At 43.8% G+C, this 17362-nt stretch overlaps 5 non-coding genes across 5 annotated transcripts; all 5 read left to right on the forward strand.

The window, feature by feature from the left end:
• Nucleotides 1-1423: 1423 nt before the first annotated feature.
• LOC130314114 (U2 spliceosomal RNA) lies at nt 1424-1614 on the forward strand. Its single transcript, XR_008861860.1, has one exon. It is a non-coding gene; the product is annotated as a U2 spliceosomal RNA (small nuclear RNA).
• Nucleotides 1615-8814: 7200 nt separating this feature from the next.
• On the forward strand, nt 8815-9014 carry LOC130314140 (U2 spliceosomal RNA). Its single transcript, XR_008861882.1, has one exon. It is a non-coding gene; the product is annotated as a U2 spliceosomal RNA (small nuclear RNA).
• Nucleotides 9015-11100: 2086 nt separating this feature from the next.
• On the forward strand, nt 11101-11291 carry LOC130314127 (U2 spliceosomal RNA). The gene has a single exon (XR_008861871.1). It is a non-coding gene; the product is annotated as a U2 spliceosomal RNA (small nuclear RNA).
• A 2101-nt stretch (nt 11292-13392) lies between these two features.
• LOC130314139 (U2 spliceosomal RNA) lies at nt 13393-13583 on the forward strand. The gene has a single exon (XR_008861881.1). It is a non-coding gene; the product is annotated as a U2 spliceosomal RNA (small nuclear RNA).
• Nucleotides 13584-15675: 2092 nt separating this feature from the next.
• On the forward strand, nt 15676-15866 carry LOC130314142 (U2 spliceosomal RNA). The gene has a single exon (XR_008861883.1). It is a non-coding gene; the product is annotated as a U2 spliceosomal RNA (small nuclear RNA).
• Nucleotides 15867-17362: the final 1496 nt, after the last annotated feature.

Here is a 17362-nt window from a genome sequence, read left to right on the forward strand (position 1 = left end):
TACCTGATGCATCAGAAGGTGCGAGGCCCTTGCTAAATTCTGTGCACAGACTTTGAGATCTATACTTTAGACTGTATCTAAACCTGCTCCAACATGGACTGACATTCTGGCCTACTTTCAGCCGATGCGACTTGTCTGTCGCTGAACAGTCGCTTTTTATGTATTCAGCACCTATGTATAATGTTGTAAAAATGCTCTAGAAGCTAAAGTCGCAGAAATGTCACACATATTTGGCCTGCAACTTTCTGTGCGACAAATTCAGACAGGAAAAATCAGTATAAATCCTTAGAAAATTATCCCCCAGTGTCTCCATCTGCTGGCGGTATTGAATAAGCATTGCTGCACTGATGGGGTATGCATTAGACGAAAAAAAAGAAGAAAAAGAAGAATAATACGCCCAGAAAAGAGGCGAAAAGGAGAAAAACGTAAAAAAACGTGAAAAAAAAGTAAGAGGAAGAGAAGGGAAAAAAAGGTGGAAATGGGTTTAAAAGTGATTTCGGCGGAGAAATATATATATATATATATATATATATATATATATATATATATACGCGCACACACACACATATATATAAACGTATTCTCCGTTGAGATATTGCAGCCGCTGCTGTGTCCAGGCCCAGGAGCCTTAGCACTGTGCTGTGATGTCACTCAATACCACTGACATCACTAGGTGTAAACAACATCTCTCCTTTGCTGTGTATGTGACTATGGAGCTGTTTGGTGATGTCGTCTATTATGGCCTTCATAGAAGCAACAGGAGATTGTTGCATCCATCTAGAACCCTCAGAACTACAGTGCTATGATGTCACTCACTTCCACAGGCCTTGCAGACTGTAAACAACAACAACCCAGCTTTGTTGTGTATGTAACCATAGGGATTTGTGATGTCACCTAGAACCTTCACAGCAGCGACAGCTTTATGAGGAGCATCAGCACTGCTCTGCCTGAGCAGAACCATCACCGCCATAGGTTGTCAAATAACCCGGGTTTAACCCACACAGGTAAGTCCAATGGGGTGCAGGCATGTCCTCTATGCTTACAGCTTCCCGTGGGTGTTGGTTTGATACCGTTTGGGGACAGCCAAGGAGGCATCTGCAGGCAACAAAGGTAGGTGTGTGCTTGTGTGTGTGTTTCCTATGCAGATCCTAAGCCCAGTGTCACATGCAAGTAGGAGGAGTAAGAAGGGTTCCTGGCAAGTCCGGGTTATGGATTGCATTTAAAAAGGCCCCGTGGGAGTGCAATGGGCCCCTGTCTTGCTGCTTAGCAATAATGGTATGGGTTTAGGTTCTGCTGTGTGTACTGGTGGTTGACTGCCCCCCAGCCCAGAGTGTGCATGGAAAATTGTCTGGCAGCCTCCCTGACAGCAAGCAGTGATAGTGCCCATGAAGGGCACCTTGTTGGGCCCGCCCCTTTCACGGTTATCGCTTCTCGGCCTTTTGGCTAAGATCAAGTGTAGTATCTGTTCTTATCAGTTTAATATCTGATACGTCCCCTATCTGGGGACCATATATTAAATGGATTTTTGAGAACGGGGGCCGATTTCGAAGCTTGCTTCCGTCGCCCTATGCATTGACCCGATATGGCAGTATCTTCGGGTACAGTGCACCACCCCCTTACAGGGTTAAAAAGAAAGATTCCTACTTTCATTGCTACCTGCTTGCTGGCTAGCCAGCTAGCCAGCCCTGTGGGCCTTGCTGCTGCTGCAGCCAAAAAACAAAAGGTGGTGCTGCTGCTGCTTCTGCTGCTTCTGCTTCTGCTTCTGCTTGTGTCTGGCCGCTGTTGGAGCGTCCAGGCACAGGACTTCTGCTGCTGCTGACTAAATGGCCTCCTTAATTGGATCATTTGAGTAGCCAGCACACCTGTGCAGGTAGGGCATGACATGATAGGCAGCTGCCTTGATAGCGGGTGGGTGCTGAATGTTCCTAATTGACAAAATAAGATTAATGCTTATGAAGAAATATAAAATCTCATCCCTTCCCCAATATCGCGCCACACCCCTACCCCTTAATTCCCTGGTTGAACTTGATGGACATATGTCTTTTTTCGACCGTACTAACTATGTAACTATGTAACATAACATGGGGGGGGGGGGGGGGGGTCTCCTGGCTGTTCACACAGGTGTGTCATTGCTGTACATTGACCATGCATTGCTTCTGTGGTATTGCAAAGGCAAAGACAAATGCTTCCAGCCATCCATTGCACTAATGGATTGGTCATCAGCTGGCTGTCTATGTCCCGCATCAATATAGACCAAAGTACAGAGGGTTAGGCTATGCTATTGTGCACCTACCTGATGCATCAGAAGGTGCGAGGCCCTTGCTAAATTCTGTGCACAGACTTTGAGATCTATACTTTAGACTGTATCTAAACCTGCTCCAACATGGACTGACATTCTGGCCTACTTTCAGCCGATGCGACTTGTCTGTCGCTGAACAGTCGCTTTTTATGTATTCAGCACCTATGTATAATGTTGTAAAAATGCTCTAGAAGCTAAAGTCGCAGAAATGTCACACATATTTGGCCTGCAACTTTCTGTGCGACAAATTCAGACAGGAAAAATCAGTATAAATCCTTAGAAAATTATCCCCCAGTGTCTCCATCTGCTGGCGGTATTGAATAAGCATTGCTGCACTGATGGGGTATGCATTAGACGAAAAAAAAGAAGAAAAAGAAGAATAATACGCCCAGAAAAGAGGCGAAAAGGAGAAAAACTTAAAAAAACGTGAAAAAAAAGTAAGAGGAAGAGAAGGGAAAAAAAGGTGGAAATGGGTTTAAAAGTGATTTCGGCGGAGAATATATATATATATATATATATATATATATATATATATATATATACGCGCACACACACACATATATATAAACGTATTCTCCGTTGAGATATTGCAGCCGCTGCTGTGTCCAGGCCCAGGAGCCTTAGCACTGTGCTGTGATGTCACTCAATACCACTGACATCACTAGGTGTAAACAACATCTCTCCTTTGCTGTGTATGTGACTATGGAGCTGTTTGGTGATGTCGTCTATTATGGCCTTCATAGAAGCAACAGGAGATTGTTGCATCCATCTAGAACCCTCAGAACTACAGTGCTATGATGTCACTCACTTCCACAGGCCTTGCAGAGTGTAAACAACAACAACCCAGCTTTGTTGTGTATGTAACCATAGGGATTTGTGATGTCACCTAGAACCTTCACAGCAGCGACAGCTTTATGAGGAGCATCAGCACTGCTCTGCCTGAGCAGAACCATCACCGCCATAGGTTGTCAAATAACCCGGGTTTAACCCACACAGGTAAGTCCAATGGGGTGCAGGCATGTCCTCTATGCTTACAGCTTCCCGTGGGTGTTGGTTTGATACCGTTTGGGGACAGCCAAGGAGGCATCTGCAGGCAACAAAGGTAGGTGTGTGCTTGTGTGTGTGTTTCCTATGCAGATCCTAAGCCCAGTGTCACATGCAAGTAGGAGGAGTAAGAAGGGTTCCTGGCAAGTCCGGGTTATGGATTGCATTTAAAAAGGCCCCGTGGGAGTGCAATGGGCCCCTGTCTTGCTGCTTAGCAATAATGGTATGGGTTTAGGTTCTGCTGTGTGTACTGGTGGTTGACTGCCCCCCAGCCCAGAGTGTGCATGGAAAATTGTCTGGCAGTCTCCCTGACAGCAAGCAGTGATAGTGCCCATGAAGGGCACCTTGTTGGGCCCGCCCCTTTCACGGTTATCGCTTCTCGGCCTTTTGGCTAAGATCCTGTGCGGTTTACCGGGCAGGGTAGGAGTCGGAAGGGGTGGTGATCGGGGCCCTCTTTTGCGGGGGGGCCCTGGATTGTTACTGGGTTGCGATAGTGGGTATCTTAACCTGCAAAAATGAGCGGAGAGAGGACTCGAGGACTCGAGGATACGGTGCGGATTTACGTTCCTGGCGAACACCGGGGGACGATTGGATTGGATCAAGTTGTGCTGGAGATTCTTCGCAAGCTCCAGTACCTTCAGGTATGGCATGTAATCGCTATGCAAGACTTCCCTAGGCAAGGGATTTACGATATAACCTTTTATGATTCTGAGGTTTGCCAGAGGGTCTACATGGACTTAGAAGTGATGAAGAGGAGGAATGAGCCAGCTATAATGAGTAAGGTGAAAGTGGAGCCATTATTCATGAATATGTCTAAGGTTGTTATAGTCCATATGTACAACCCGAAGGTTTCGGATGAGATGGTGACCAATTTTTTGTACCGATATTGTGATGAAGTTAAATTTCTTGGAAGACTCAAGAACAGACATGGGTACTTTAATTGTAAAAGGAAATTTGTTGTAAAATTTAAAAAGGACGAAGGAATGGAAGAGGGAAGGAAGAGTATACCACAGGTATTTTCTATTGGAGGAGAAAGAGGTTTTTGTTTTTATGAAGGACAGTTGCAGTACTGTAGACGTTGTCACGCTTATGGACATGTACAGGAGTCTTGCCCTGAGCAAGGAGTATGCTGCAGGAATTGTGGGAAATCAGGTCACAACTCGGGTGAATGTACTGAGAAGAAAACGTGTGATATCTGTGGTAGTGAGGAGCATTTGGCTAGAGGATGCAGTTTATGGTATAGAAAGAAAATGAGCTATGCTGACGCAGCAGGAAATAGAAGAGAGGAAAGAGGAGAAAGGCCATTTCCACGTGTTTTTGGTGTGAATGCTGAGGTGACTCAGGTGATTGACGAGAACTCTGTAAAAGGGAGTGCAGCAGGTGTGACAGTGCAGCACATGAATACTCAGGAAAAATCTGGAAAAGGGGAGGAGGGTGACTCCACTGGTGTGCATTGTGAGGAGACTGGTGTTGGTGAAGAGTTTACTGAGGTCAGTAAGAAGAAAGCACGTAAAGGGAAAAAAGAGAAAGTGGTGGAGAGTGTGGAGACTGTGTGTAGGGAGGTTCCCCCATGTGAAGAAACAATTGAGGATTTTGAATGCCCAAACCCAGTGGTGGGGGAGGAGGAGGGGATGGAGTTTCAGGAGAATGAGAGTGAGAGATCCCTAACACCTGGGCAGAGGGTGATTAGTGGGGAGGAGAATGTAACATCTGAAGAGGAGGAGAAGGAGGAGGAGGAGGGGGAAGATGAAGATGAAGATGCAAATGGAGGCTTTCAAGGTAAAAGTAAAAGGTGTAAGAAAGGGAGTTGGTCAGGGGATCAGACGGATCCTGTGTATGGAGGTGAGAAAATGATGGACAGGGACTCTCAAGTGGGGTCGCCTGATTGCTATGGGATGCTGCTAAGGAAGGTTGAAGGTCAGAATACTAACTTCTAGTTAAAATGGATGTTAAGAAAATGGATTGCCTTCTTTCCTTTTTAATGGCATTGGTTGTGGCTACTCTTAATGTTCGGAGTATAGGAACAACCATCAGAAGAGCAGCAGTTTTTGATTTTTTGGAGAATGTGAAGGGAGATATATTTTGTTTACAGGAGTGTGCAATTAAGTCTGCACCTTATGTAGATGAATGGAAGAGAGGGCAGTCTTTTTGGTCTACATGCACAGAGAATAAAAATGAAGGTGTGGGGATTTTATTGTGTAACAGGGACATTAAAGTTTTAAATTGCCAAGTTTTAGTACCAGGTCGTTGTATGGTTTTAAATTTTCAGTTTTTAGGCCAGAGAATGAGAGTTTTTAATGTATATGCGCCAGCAGAAAAACAGGCACGTGTGTTATTTTTAGAGTCTCTTAAACTTTTTATTCCTGGTCGTGATGGTACTATTATTGTTGGTGATTTTAACTGCATTAGATCCGTCAATGATCGTGAGAGCTCTGCTAAGGTTAGAACTGATATTACTTCAAATGTTTTAAACCAAATTATTCAAGACTTACATTATTCTGATGTTGGACTGATGGTTAGCACTGATGAAAGATACACCTATATATCAGATAGTGGCCGCTGTAAATCCCGGATTGATTACATTCTTGTCTCTGAGGGGATTAAGGTGGTCCGGTGCAATCAAATGATGTCAACTTTCTCAGATCATAAGATGGTGTCGGCAGAAATAAGTATTGCAGAGTCCTTTCATTTTGGTAGAGGGCTCTGGAAATTAAATGTAAGTCTATTAGAAGATGAAGAAGTAATGGCCGGTTTTAAAGATTTTTTTTTATCTTGTACTTCTAAACAATCTGTTTTTAGTAATGTTTTAGCTTGGTGGGATTGGGCAAAAAGTGAGTTTGCTAAGTATTTTAAGTTCATTTGCATAAGGAGGGCACAAGAAAAGAGGAGGGGTTATGAAAGGCTTATCTCACGTTTAGAAACTCTCTTTAAGTTTAAACATGTTGGTGTGGAGGTGGAGGAGGAAATTGAGAAGGTGAAAATTGAGATGAAGAACAGGTTGTTGGAAAGAGGTAGAAATATTGTTTTTAAATCCAAAGTTCAACATTTGGAGGAAAATGAACAATGTACAAGATATTTCTTTAAAAAATGTTTTAATGCTAGGGGTGTTTTTAAGTCTGTTTTAACTCCTACAGGGGAAGTTGTTGGTGATGAGATGGTGAAGGAGATTGGCAGATTTTATGAAACACTTTTTAGTAATAAGAGCAGAGCCAGTGAGACGGAGATGAATGATTATTGTAATATTTTAGAGAATAATGTCCCTGAAGGAAAAAGTGCATTTTTAATTGAGGAAGTTTGTGAAGGGGAGATCAAGCAGGCTCTGGACAAGACAGCGAAAGGGAAGACACCGGGCTGTGATGGCCTCCCCTTTGAGTTTTATTCAGTTTTTTGGCATATTTTAAAGCAAGATTTTACACGGGTGGTGCAATATGTTTTTAACTCAGGTATTTTAGCGGAGTCTATGAAGAAAGGAGTTATTACCTTGATACATAAGAAAGGTGATGAAAGAGATTTGAAAAACTGGAGGCCGATCACATTATTGAATACAGATTATAAGATCATTGCAAAGATTGTGGCGAACAGGATGAGTGACATAGTTGAGCACCTTGTTGGAGAATACCAAGTTTGTGCAGTGCCAAATAGGAGAATAACTGATAATTTATTAGTTTTAAGAGACTCTATTTATTATAGTAATTTTAATAAGAATGCACTTTTTGTGGAATCCATTGATTTTGAAAAAGCTTATGACAGAGTTGCTCATGATTTTTTGTTTATGGTTTTAAAGCATATGGGTATTCCTGAGAAGCTACTGTTTGTGATTAAAAGTTTTTATTATGGGGCAACAAGTCAGATTTTAGTCAATGGACATGTGGGGCCGGGTTTTAATATTTTATCAGGAGTACGACAGGGATGCCCACTCTCCCCAATTTTATTCATTTGTGTCATTGAGGCCTTGCTCAAAAATGTACAGAAGGACAAATGTGTGAGTGGTGTTTTTATCCTGGGAAGTAATGGAAGGAATTTGAAGGTTTTAAGTTACATGGATGATGTGGTTTTTACTTGCACTTCCCAAGCTGATCTTAATAGAGTGAATTTGCATGTAAAGATTTTTTGTTGTATTGCTGGTATGAAAGTCAATTGGGGGAAGTGCCAATTGAGTAATTTTGGAAAGCAAGGAAAAGTGGTGGTGGATGGCGTGGATGAGAAGGAAGATATTGAAGTGTTAGGGGTTGTTTTTGAAAAAAATCTAAAAGGAGGGAAAAGTTATGAGAAGTTGGAGGAGAAGATAGAGAAGAAATTATCTTTTTGGAAATTGAGAAACTTGTCCCTTAAAGGTAAAGTTCTGATTTTAAAGGCAGTAATTTTGCCACTACTATTATATACTGCAATGGTTTTCCCACCCGGCAAATTATGGACCAGAAGGATGACAAGGAAGTTGTTTATTTTTTTCTGGGGTTCAAAGATGGAAAAGATGAAGAGGGAGGAAGTGATGAAGAGCGTGAAGAAAGGCGGATATAATTTCCCGGATATTAATCTGTTTTTAAAGACTCATTACTTTCTTTTAATTTATAAAGTGTCTCAGTGCAATAATTGGGTGGCAGACATGAGCAGGTATTTGGCAGGATGGTTGTTTTCCAAATGGGGCTGGTGTGAGAAGGATCTGAGGAGACCAATAGCGCAAGTTATACCTACCTTCTATGTGGTTCTCAGATCTTTCAGTGATCAATTTGGTTTGAGTTCCCTGGGAAAACCTGAGAAAAAGAAAATTGAAAATGAAATAAGAAAAAATGAGAGATTATATGAAGTACCATTCTGCACTACTGCTCAGTCTGTGAAGATCTGGAATCTTTTTAATGTTAGAGGATTATCCAATAGACAGAGAGATGTAAACTGGATGACTTTTCATGGCTGCCTCCCAACCAGAGCTTTCCTGAATGGACGAGGAATAAGAGTGAGCGAGAAATGTCCAAGAGAGGGTTGTGGAGGCAGGGAGGATACAGTGCACTTATTTTGGAACTGTTTTTATGCAAGAGAATTTTTTATGCTTCTACAGAGGTTTTTTTCTGCAATCACGGGATATGTTGATTTTAATTTTGAGAAGATTTTTATTGGTCAGGATTTTAGCAGGAGAGAGGACACACGTGAAAGCTGGATTGTATTTTCTGTTTTTAAAGAAGTTTTATGGGATTCTAGAAACCTGCTTGTTTTTAAAAATGTGTGTATTTCTCCAAGGGAGTTGAAGAGACTTTTTTTTGGAAGGTTGTTTATTATTTTTCTATTTGACAAGAAGAGAATGGGAGAGGAAGAGGCTGAAAAGATTTGGAGATACAAGGAATGGAGAAAGTTGTAAGTATCCTGATCAAGGTTTTGAATTTGTGCTTCTCTTATAGTTTTCTTATTGAGATATTTTTCCGCATGATGTTTTTTCAGACTTTGTTTAGAAGTGATGAGTTTTGGTAGGTGACCTGATGATCGCTTGAACAATAGTCTGTAACTGAGGAAAAAAAAAAAAAAAAAATCTGTTCTTATCAGTTTAATATCTGATACGTCCCCTATCTGGGGACCATATATTAAATGGATTTTTGAGAACGGGGGCCGATTTCGAAGCTTGCTTCCGTCGCCCTATGCATTGACCCGATATGGCAGTATCTTCGGGTACAGTGCACCACCCCCTTACAGGGTTAAAAAGAAAGATTCCTACTTTCATTGCTACCTGCTTGCTGGCTAGCCAGCTAGCCAGCCCTGTTGGCCTTGCTGCTGCTGCAGCCAAAAAACAAAAGGTGGTGCTGCTGCTGCTTCTGCTGCTTCTGCTTGTGTCTGGCCGCTGTTGGAGCGTCCAGGCACAGGACTTCTGCTGCTGCTGACTAAATGGCCTCCTTAATTGGATCATTTGAGTAGCCAGCACACCTGTGCAGGTAGGGCATGACATGATAGGCAGCTGCCTTGATAGCGGGTGGGTGCTGAATGTTCCTAATTGACAAAATAAGATTAATGCTTATGAAGAAATATAAAATCTCATCCCTTCCCCAATATCGCGCCACACCCCTACCCCTCAATTCCCTGGTTGAACTTGATGGACATATGTCTTTTTTCGACCGTACTAACTATGTAACTATGTAACATAACATGGGGGGGGGGGGGGGTCTCCTGGCTGTTCACACAGGTGTGTCATTGCTGTACATTGACCATGCATTGCTTCTGTGGTATTGCAAAGGCAAAGACAAATGCTTCCAGCCATCCATTGCACTAATGGATTGGTCATCAGCTGGCTGTCTATGTCCCGCATCAATATAGACCAAAGTACAGAGGGTTAGGCTATGCTATTGTGCACCTACCTGATGCATCAGAAGGTGCGAGGCCCTTGCTAAATTCTGTGCACAGACTTTGAGATCTATACTTTAGACTGTATCTAAACCTGCTCCAACATGGACTGACATTCTGGCCTACTTTCAGCCGATGCGACTTGTCTGTCGCTGAACAGTCGCTTTTTATGTATTCAGCACCTATGTATAATGTTGTAAAAATGCTCTAGAAGCTAAAGTCGCAGAAATGTCACACATATTTGGCCTGCAACTTTCTGTGCGACAAATTCAGACAGGAAAAATCAGTATAAATCCTTAGAAAATTATCCCCCAGTGTCTCCATCTGCTGGCGGTATTGAATAAGCATTGCTGCACTGATGGGGTATGCATTAGACGAAAAAAAAGAAGAAAAAGAAGAATAATACGCCCAGAAAAGAGGCGAAAAGGAGAAAAACGTAAAAAAACGTGAAAAAAAAGTAAGAGGAAGAGAAGGGAAAAAAAGGTGGAAATGGGTTTAAAAGTGATTTCGGCGGAGAAATATATATATATATATATATATATATATATATATATATATATATACGCGCACACACACACATATATATAAACGTATTCTCCGTTGAGATATTGCAGCCGCTGCTGTGTCCAGGCCCAGGAGCCTTAGCACTGTGCTGTGATGTCACTCAATACCACTGACATCACTAGGTGTAAACAACATCTCTCCTTTGCTGTGTATGTGACTATGGAGCTGTTTGGTGATGTCGTCTATTATGGCCTTCATAGAAGCAACAGGAGATTGTTGCATCCATCTAGAACCCTCAGAACTACAGTGCTATGATGTCACTCACTTCCACAGGCCTTGCAGAGTGTAAACAACAACAACCCAGCTTTGTTGTGTATGTAACCATAGGGATTTGTGATGTCACCTAGAACCTTCACAGCAGCGACAGCTTTATGAGGAGCATCAGCACTGCTCTGCCTGAGCAGAACCATCACCGCCATAGGTTGTCAAATAACCCGGGTTTAACCCACACAGGTAAGTCCAATGGGGTGCAGGCATGTCCTCTATGCTTACAGCTTCCCGTGGGTGTTGGTTTGATACCGTTTGGGGACAGCCAAGGAGGCATCTGCAGGCAACAAAGGTAGGTGTGTGCTTGTGTGTGTGTTTCCTATGCAGATCCTAAGCCCGGTGTCACATGCAAGTAGGAGGAGTAAGAAGGGTTCCTGGCAAATCCGGGTTATGGATTGCATTTAAAAAGGCCCCGTGGGAGTGCAATGGGCCCCTGTCTTGCTGCTTAGCAATAATGGTATGGGTTTAGGTTCTGCTGTGTGTACTGGTGGTTGACTGCCCCCCAGCCCAGAGTGTGCATGGAAAATTGTCTGGCAGCCTCCCTGACAGCAAGCAGTGATAGTGCCCATGAAGGGCACCTTGTTGGGCCCGCCCCTTTCACGGTTATCGCTTCTCGGCCTTTTGGCTAAGATCAAGTGTAGTATCTGTTCTTATCAGTTTAATATCTGATACGTCCCCTATCTGGGGACCATATATTAAATGGATTTTTGAGAACGGGGGCCGATTTCGAAGCTTGCTTCCGTCGCCCTATGCATTGACCCGATATGGCAGTATCTTCGGGTACAGTGCACCACCCCCTTACAGGGTTAAAAAGAAAGATTCCTACTTTCATTGCTACCTGCTTGCTGGCTAGCCAGCTAGCCAGCTAGCCAGCCCTGTGGGCCTTGCTGCTGCTGCAGCCAAAAAACAAAAGGTGGTGCTGCTGCTGCTTCTGCTGCTTCTGCTTCTGCTTGTGTCTGGCCGCTGTTGGAGCGTCCAGGCACAGGACTTCTGCTGCTGCTGACTAAATGGCCTCCTTAATTGGATCATTTGAGTAGCCAGCACACCTGTGCAGGTAGGGCATGACATGATAGGCAGCTGCCTTGATAGCGGGTGGGTGCTGAATGTTCCTAATTGACAAAATAAGATTAATGCTTATAAAGAAATATAAAATCTCATCCCTTCCCCAATATCGCGCCACACCCCTACCCCTTAATTCCCTGGTTGAACTTGATGGACATATGTCTTTTTTCGACCGTACTAACTATGTTACTATGTAACATAACATGGGGGGGGGGGGGGGGGGTCTCCTGGCTGTTCACACAGGTGTGTCATTGCTGTACATTGACCATGCATTGCTTCTGTGGTATTGCAAAGGCAAAGACAAATGCTTCCAGCCATCCATTGCACTAATGGATTGGTCATCAGCTGGCTGTCTATGTCCCGCATCAATATAGACCAAAGTACAGAGGGTTAGGCTATGCTATTGTGCACCTACCTGATGCATCAGAAGGTGCGAGGCCCTTGCTAAATTCTGTGCACAGACTTTGAGATCTATACTTTAGACTGTATCTAAACCTGCTCCAACATGGACTGACATTCTGGCCTACTTTCAGCCGATGCGACTTGTCTGTCGCTGAACAGTCGCTTTTTATGTATTCAGCACCTATGTATAATGTTGTAAAAATGCTCTAGAAGCTAAAGTCGCAGAAATGTCACACATATTTGGCCTGCAACTTTCTGTGCGACAAATTCAGACAGGAAAAATCAGTATAAATCCTTAGAAAATTATCCCCCAGTGTCTCCATCTGCTGGCGGTATTGAATAAGCATTGCTGCACTGATGGGGTATGCATTAGACGAAAAAAAAGAAGAAAAAGAAGAATAATACGCCCAGAAAAGAGGCGAAAAGGAGAAAAACGTAAAAAAACGTGAAAAAAAAGTAAGAGGAAGAGAAGGGAAAAAAAGGTGGAAATGGGTTTAAAAGTGATTTCGGCGGAGAAATATATATATATATATATATATATATATATATATATATATATACGCGCACACACACACATATATATAAACGTATTCTCCGTTGAGATATTGCAGCCGCTGCTGTGTCCAGGCCCAGGAGCCTTAGCACTGTGCTGTGATGTCACTCAATACCACTGACATCACTAGGTGTAAACAACATCTCTCCTTTGCTGTGTATGTGACTATGGAGCTGTTTGGTGATGTCGTCTATTATGGCCTTCATAGAAGCAACAGGAGATTGTTGCATCCATCTAGAACCCTCAGAACTACAGTGCTATGATGTCACTCACTTCCACAGGCCTTGCAGACTGTAAACAACAACAACCCAGCTTTGTTGTGTATGTAACCATAGGGATTTGTGATGTCACCTAGAACCTTCACAGCAGCGACAGCTTTATGAGGAGCATCAGCACTGCTCTGCCTGAGCAGAACCATCACCGCCATAGGTTGTCAAATAACCCGGGTTTAACCCACACAGGTAAGTCCAATGGGGTGCAGGCATGTCCTCTATGCTTACAGCTTCCCGTGGGTGTTGGTTTGATACCGTTTGGGGACAGCCAAGGAGGCATCTGCAGGCAACAAAGGTAGGTGTGTGCTTGTGTGTGTGTTTCCTATGCAGATCCTAAGCCCGGTGTCACATGCAAGTAGGAGGAGTAAGAAGGGTTCCTGGCAAATCCGGGTTATGGATTGCATTTAAAAAGGCCCCGTGGGAGTGCAATGGGCCCCTGTCTTGCTGCTTAGCAATAATGGTATGGGTTTAGGTTCTGCTGTGTGTACTGGTGGTTGACTGCCCCCCAGCCCAGAGTGTGCATGGAAAATTGTCTGGCAGCCTCCCTGACAGCAAGCAGTGATAGTGCCCATGAAGGGCACCTTGTTGGGCCCGCCCCTTTCACGGTTATCGCTTCTCGGCCTTTTGGCTAAGATCAAGTGTAGTATCTGTTCTTATCAGTTTAATATCTGATACGTCCCCTATCTGGGGACCATATATTAAATGGATTTTTGAGAACGGGGGCCGATTTCGAAGCTTGCTTCCGTCGCCCTATGCATTGACCCGATATGGCAGTATCTTCGGGTACAGTGCACCACCCCCTTACAGGGTTAAAAAGAAAGATTCCTACTTTCATTGCTACCTGCTTGCTGGCTAGCCAGCTAGCCAGCCCTGTGGGCCTTGCTGCTGCTGCAGCCAAAAAACAAAAGGTGGTGCTGCTGCTGCTTCTGTTGCTTCTGCTTCTGCTTGTGTCTGGCCGCTGTTGGAGCGTCCAGGCACAGGACTTCTGCTGCTGCTGACTAAATGGCCTCCTTAATTGGATCATTTGAGTAGCCAGCACACCTGTGCAGGTAGGGCATGACATGATAGGCAGCTGCCTTGATAGCGGGTGGGTGCTGAATGTTCCTAATTGACAAAATAAGATTAATGCTTATGAAGAAATATAAAATCTCATCCCTTCCCCAATATCGCGCCACACCCCTACCCCTTAATTCCCTGGTTGAACTTGATGGACATATGTCTTTTTTCGACCGTACTAACTATGTAACTATGTAACATAACATGGGGGGGGGGGGGGTCTCCTGGCTGTTCACACAGGTGTGTCATTGCTGTACATTGACCATGCATTGCTTCTGTGGTATTGCAAAGGCAAAGACAAATGCTTCCAGCCATCCATTGCACTAATGGATTGGTCATCAGCTGGCTGTCTATGTCCCGCATCAATATAGACCAAAGTACAGAGGGTTAGGCTATGCTATTGTGCACCTACCTGATGCATCAGAAGGTGCGAGGCCCTTGCTAAATTCTGTGCACAGACTTTGAGATCTATACTTTAGACTGTATCTAAACCTGCTCCAACATGGACTGACATTCTGGCCTACTTTCAGCCGATGCGACTTGTCTGTCGCTGAACAGTCGCTTTTTATGTATTCAGCACCTATGTATAATGTTGTAAAAATGCTCTAGAAGCTAAAGTCGCAGAAATGTCACACATATTTGGCCTGCAACTTTCTGTGCGACAAATTCAGACAGGAAAAATCAGTATAAATCCTTAGAAAATTATCCCCCAGTGTCTCCATCTGCTGGCGGTATTGAATAAGCATTGCTGCACTGATGGGGTATGCATTAGACGAAAAAAAAGAAGAAAAAGAAGAATAATACGCCCAGAAAAGAGGCGAAAAGGAGAAAAACGTAAAAAAACTTGAAAAAAAAGTAAGAGGAAGAGAAGGGAAAAAAAGGTGGAAATGGGTTTAAAAGTGATTTCGGCGGAGAATATATATATATATATATATATATATATATATATATATATATATATACGCGCACACACACACATATATATAAACGTATTCTCCGTTGAGATATTGCAGCCGCTGCTGTGTCCAGGCCCAGGAGCCTTAGCACAGTGCTGTGATGTCACTCAATACCACTGACATCACTAGGTGTAAACAACATCTCTCCTTTGCTGTGTATGTGACTATGGAGCTGTTTGGTGATGTCGTCTATTATGGCCTTCATAGAAGCAACAGGAGATTGTTGCATCCATCTAGAACCCTCAGAACTACAGTGCTATGATGTCACTCACTTCCACAGGCCTTGCAGAGTGTAAACAACAACAACCCAGCTTTGTTGTGTATGTAACCATAGGGATTTGTGATGTCACCTAGAACCTTCACAGCAGCGACAGCTTTATGAGGAGCATCAGCACTGCTCTGCCTGAGCAGAACCATCACCGCCATAGGTTGTCAAATAACCCGGGTTTAACCCACACAGGTAAGTCCAATGGGGTGCAGGCATGTCCTCTATGCTTACAGCTTCCCGTGGGTGTTGGTTTGATACCGTTTGGGGACAGCCAAGGAGGCATCTGCAGGCAACAAAGGTAGGTGTGTGCTTGTGTGTGTGTTTCCTATGCAGATCCTAAGCCCAGTGTCACATGCAAGTAGGAGGAGTAAGAAGGGTTCCTGGCAAATCCGGGTTATGGATTGCATTTAAAAAGGCCCCGTGGGAGTGCAATGGGCCCCTGTCTTGCTGCTTAGCAATAATGGTATGGGTTTAGGTTCTGCTGTGTGTACTGGTGGTTGACTGCCCCCCAGCCCAGAGTGTGCATGGAAAATTGTCTGGCAGCCTCCCTGACAGCAAGCAGTGATAGTGCCCATGAAGGGCACCTTGTTGGGCCCGCCCCTTTCACGGTTATCGCTTCTCGGCCTTTTGGCTAAGATCAAGTGTAGTATCTGTTCTTATCAGTTTAATATCTGATACGTCCCCTATCTGGGGACCATATATTAAATGGATTTTTGAGAACGGGGGCCGATTTCGAAGCTTGCTTCCGTCGCCCTATGCATTGACCCGATATGGCAGTATCTTCGGGTACAGTGCACCACCCCCTTACAGGGTTAAAAAGAAAGATTCCTACTTTCATTGCTACCTGCTTGCTGGCTAGCCAGCTAGCCAGCCCTGTGGGCCTTGCTGCTGCTGCAGCCAAAAAACAAAAGGTGGTGCTGCTGCTGCTTCTGCTGCTTCTGCTTCTGCTTGTGTCTGGCCGCTGTTGGAGCGTCCAGGCACAGGACTTCTGCTGCTGCTGACTAAATGGCCTCCTTAATTGGATCATTTGAGTAGCCAGCACACCTGTGCAGGTAGGGCATGACATGATAGGCAGCTGCCTTGATAGCGGGTGGGTGCTGAATGTTCCTAATTGACAAAATAAGATTAATGCTTATGAAGAAATATAAAATCTCATCCCTTCCCCAATATCGCGCCACACCCCTACCCCTTAATTCCCTGGTTGAACTTGATGGACATATGTCTTTTTTCGACCGTACTAACTATGTAACTATGTAACATAACATGGGGGGGGGGAGGGGGGGGGTCTCCTGGCTGTTCACACAGGTGTGTCATTGCTGTACATTGACCATGCATTGCTTCTGTGGTATTGCAAAGGCAAAGACAAATGCTTCCAGCCATCCATTGCACTAATGGATTGGTCATCAGCTGGCTGTCTATGTCCCGCATCAATATAGACCAAAGTACAGAGGGTTAGGCTATGCTATTGTGCACCTACCTGATGCATCAGAAGGTGCGAGGCCCTTGCTAAATTCTGTGCACAGACTTTGAGATCTATACTTTAGACTGTATCTAAACCTGCTCCAACATGGACTGACATTCTGGCCTACTTTCAGCCGATGCGACTTGTCTGTCGCTGAACAGTCGCTTTTTATGTATTCAGCACCTATGTATAATGTTGTAAAAATGCTCTAGAAGCTAAAGTCGCAGAAATGTCACACATATTTGGCCTGCAACTTTCTGTGCGACAAATTCAGACAGGAAAAATCAGTATAAATCCATAGAAAATTATCCCCCAGTGTCTCCATCTGCTGGCGGTATTGAATAAGCATTGCTGCACTGATGGGGTATGCATTAGACGAAAAAAAAGAAGAATAATACGCCCAGAAAAGAGGCGAAAAGGAGAAAAACGTAAAAAAACGTGAAAAAAAAGTAAGAGGAAGAGAAGGGAAAAAAAGGTGGAAATGGGTTTAAAAGTGATTTCGGCGGAGAAATATATATATATATATATATATATATATATATATATATATATATATATATATATATATACGCGCACACACACACATATATATAAACGTATTCTCCGTTGAGATATTGCAGCCGCTGCTGTGTCCAGGCCCAGGAGCCTTAGCACTGTGCTGTGATGTCACTCAATACCACTGACATCACTAGGTGTAAACAACATCTCTCCTTTGCTGTGTATGTGACTATGGAGCTGTTTGGTGATGTCGTCTATTATGGCCTTCATAGAAGCAACAGGAGATTGTTGCATCCATCTAGAACCCTCAGAACTACAGTGCTATGATGTCACTCACT

Source organism: Hyla sarda, unplaced genomic scaffold (assembly GCF_029499605.1).
Source record: "Hyla sarda isolate aHylSar1 unplaced genomic scaffold, aHylSar1.hap1 scaffold_1806, whole genome shotgun sequence".
NCBI classification, from domain to species: domain Eukaryota; kingdom Metazoa; phylum Chordata; class Amphibia; order Anura; family Hylidae; genus Hyla; species Hyla sarda.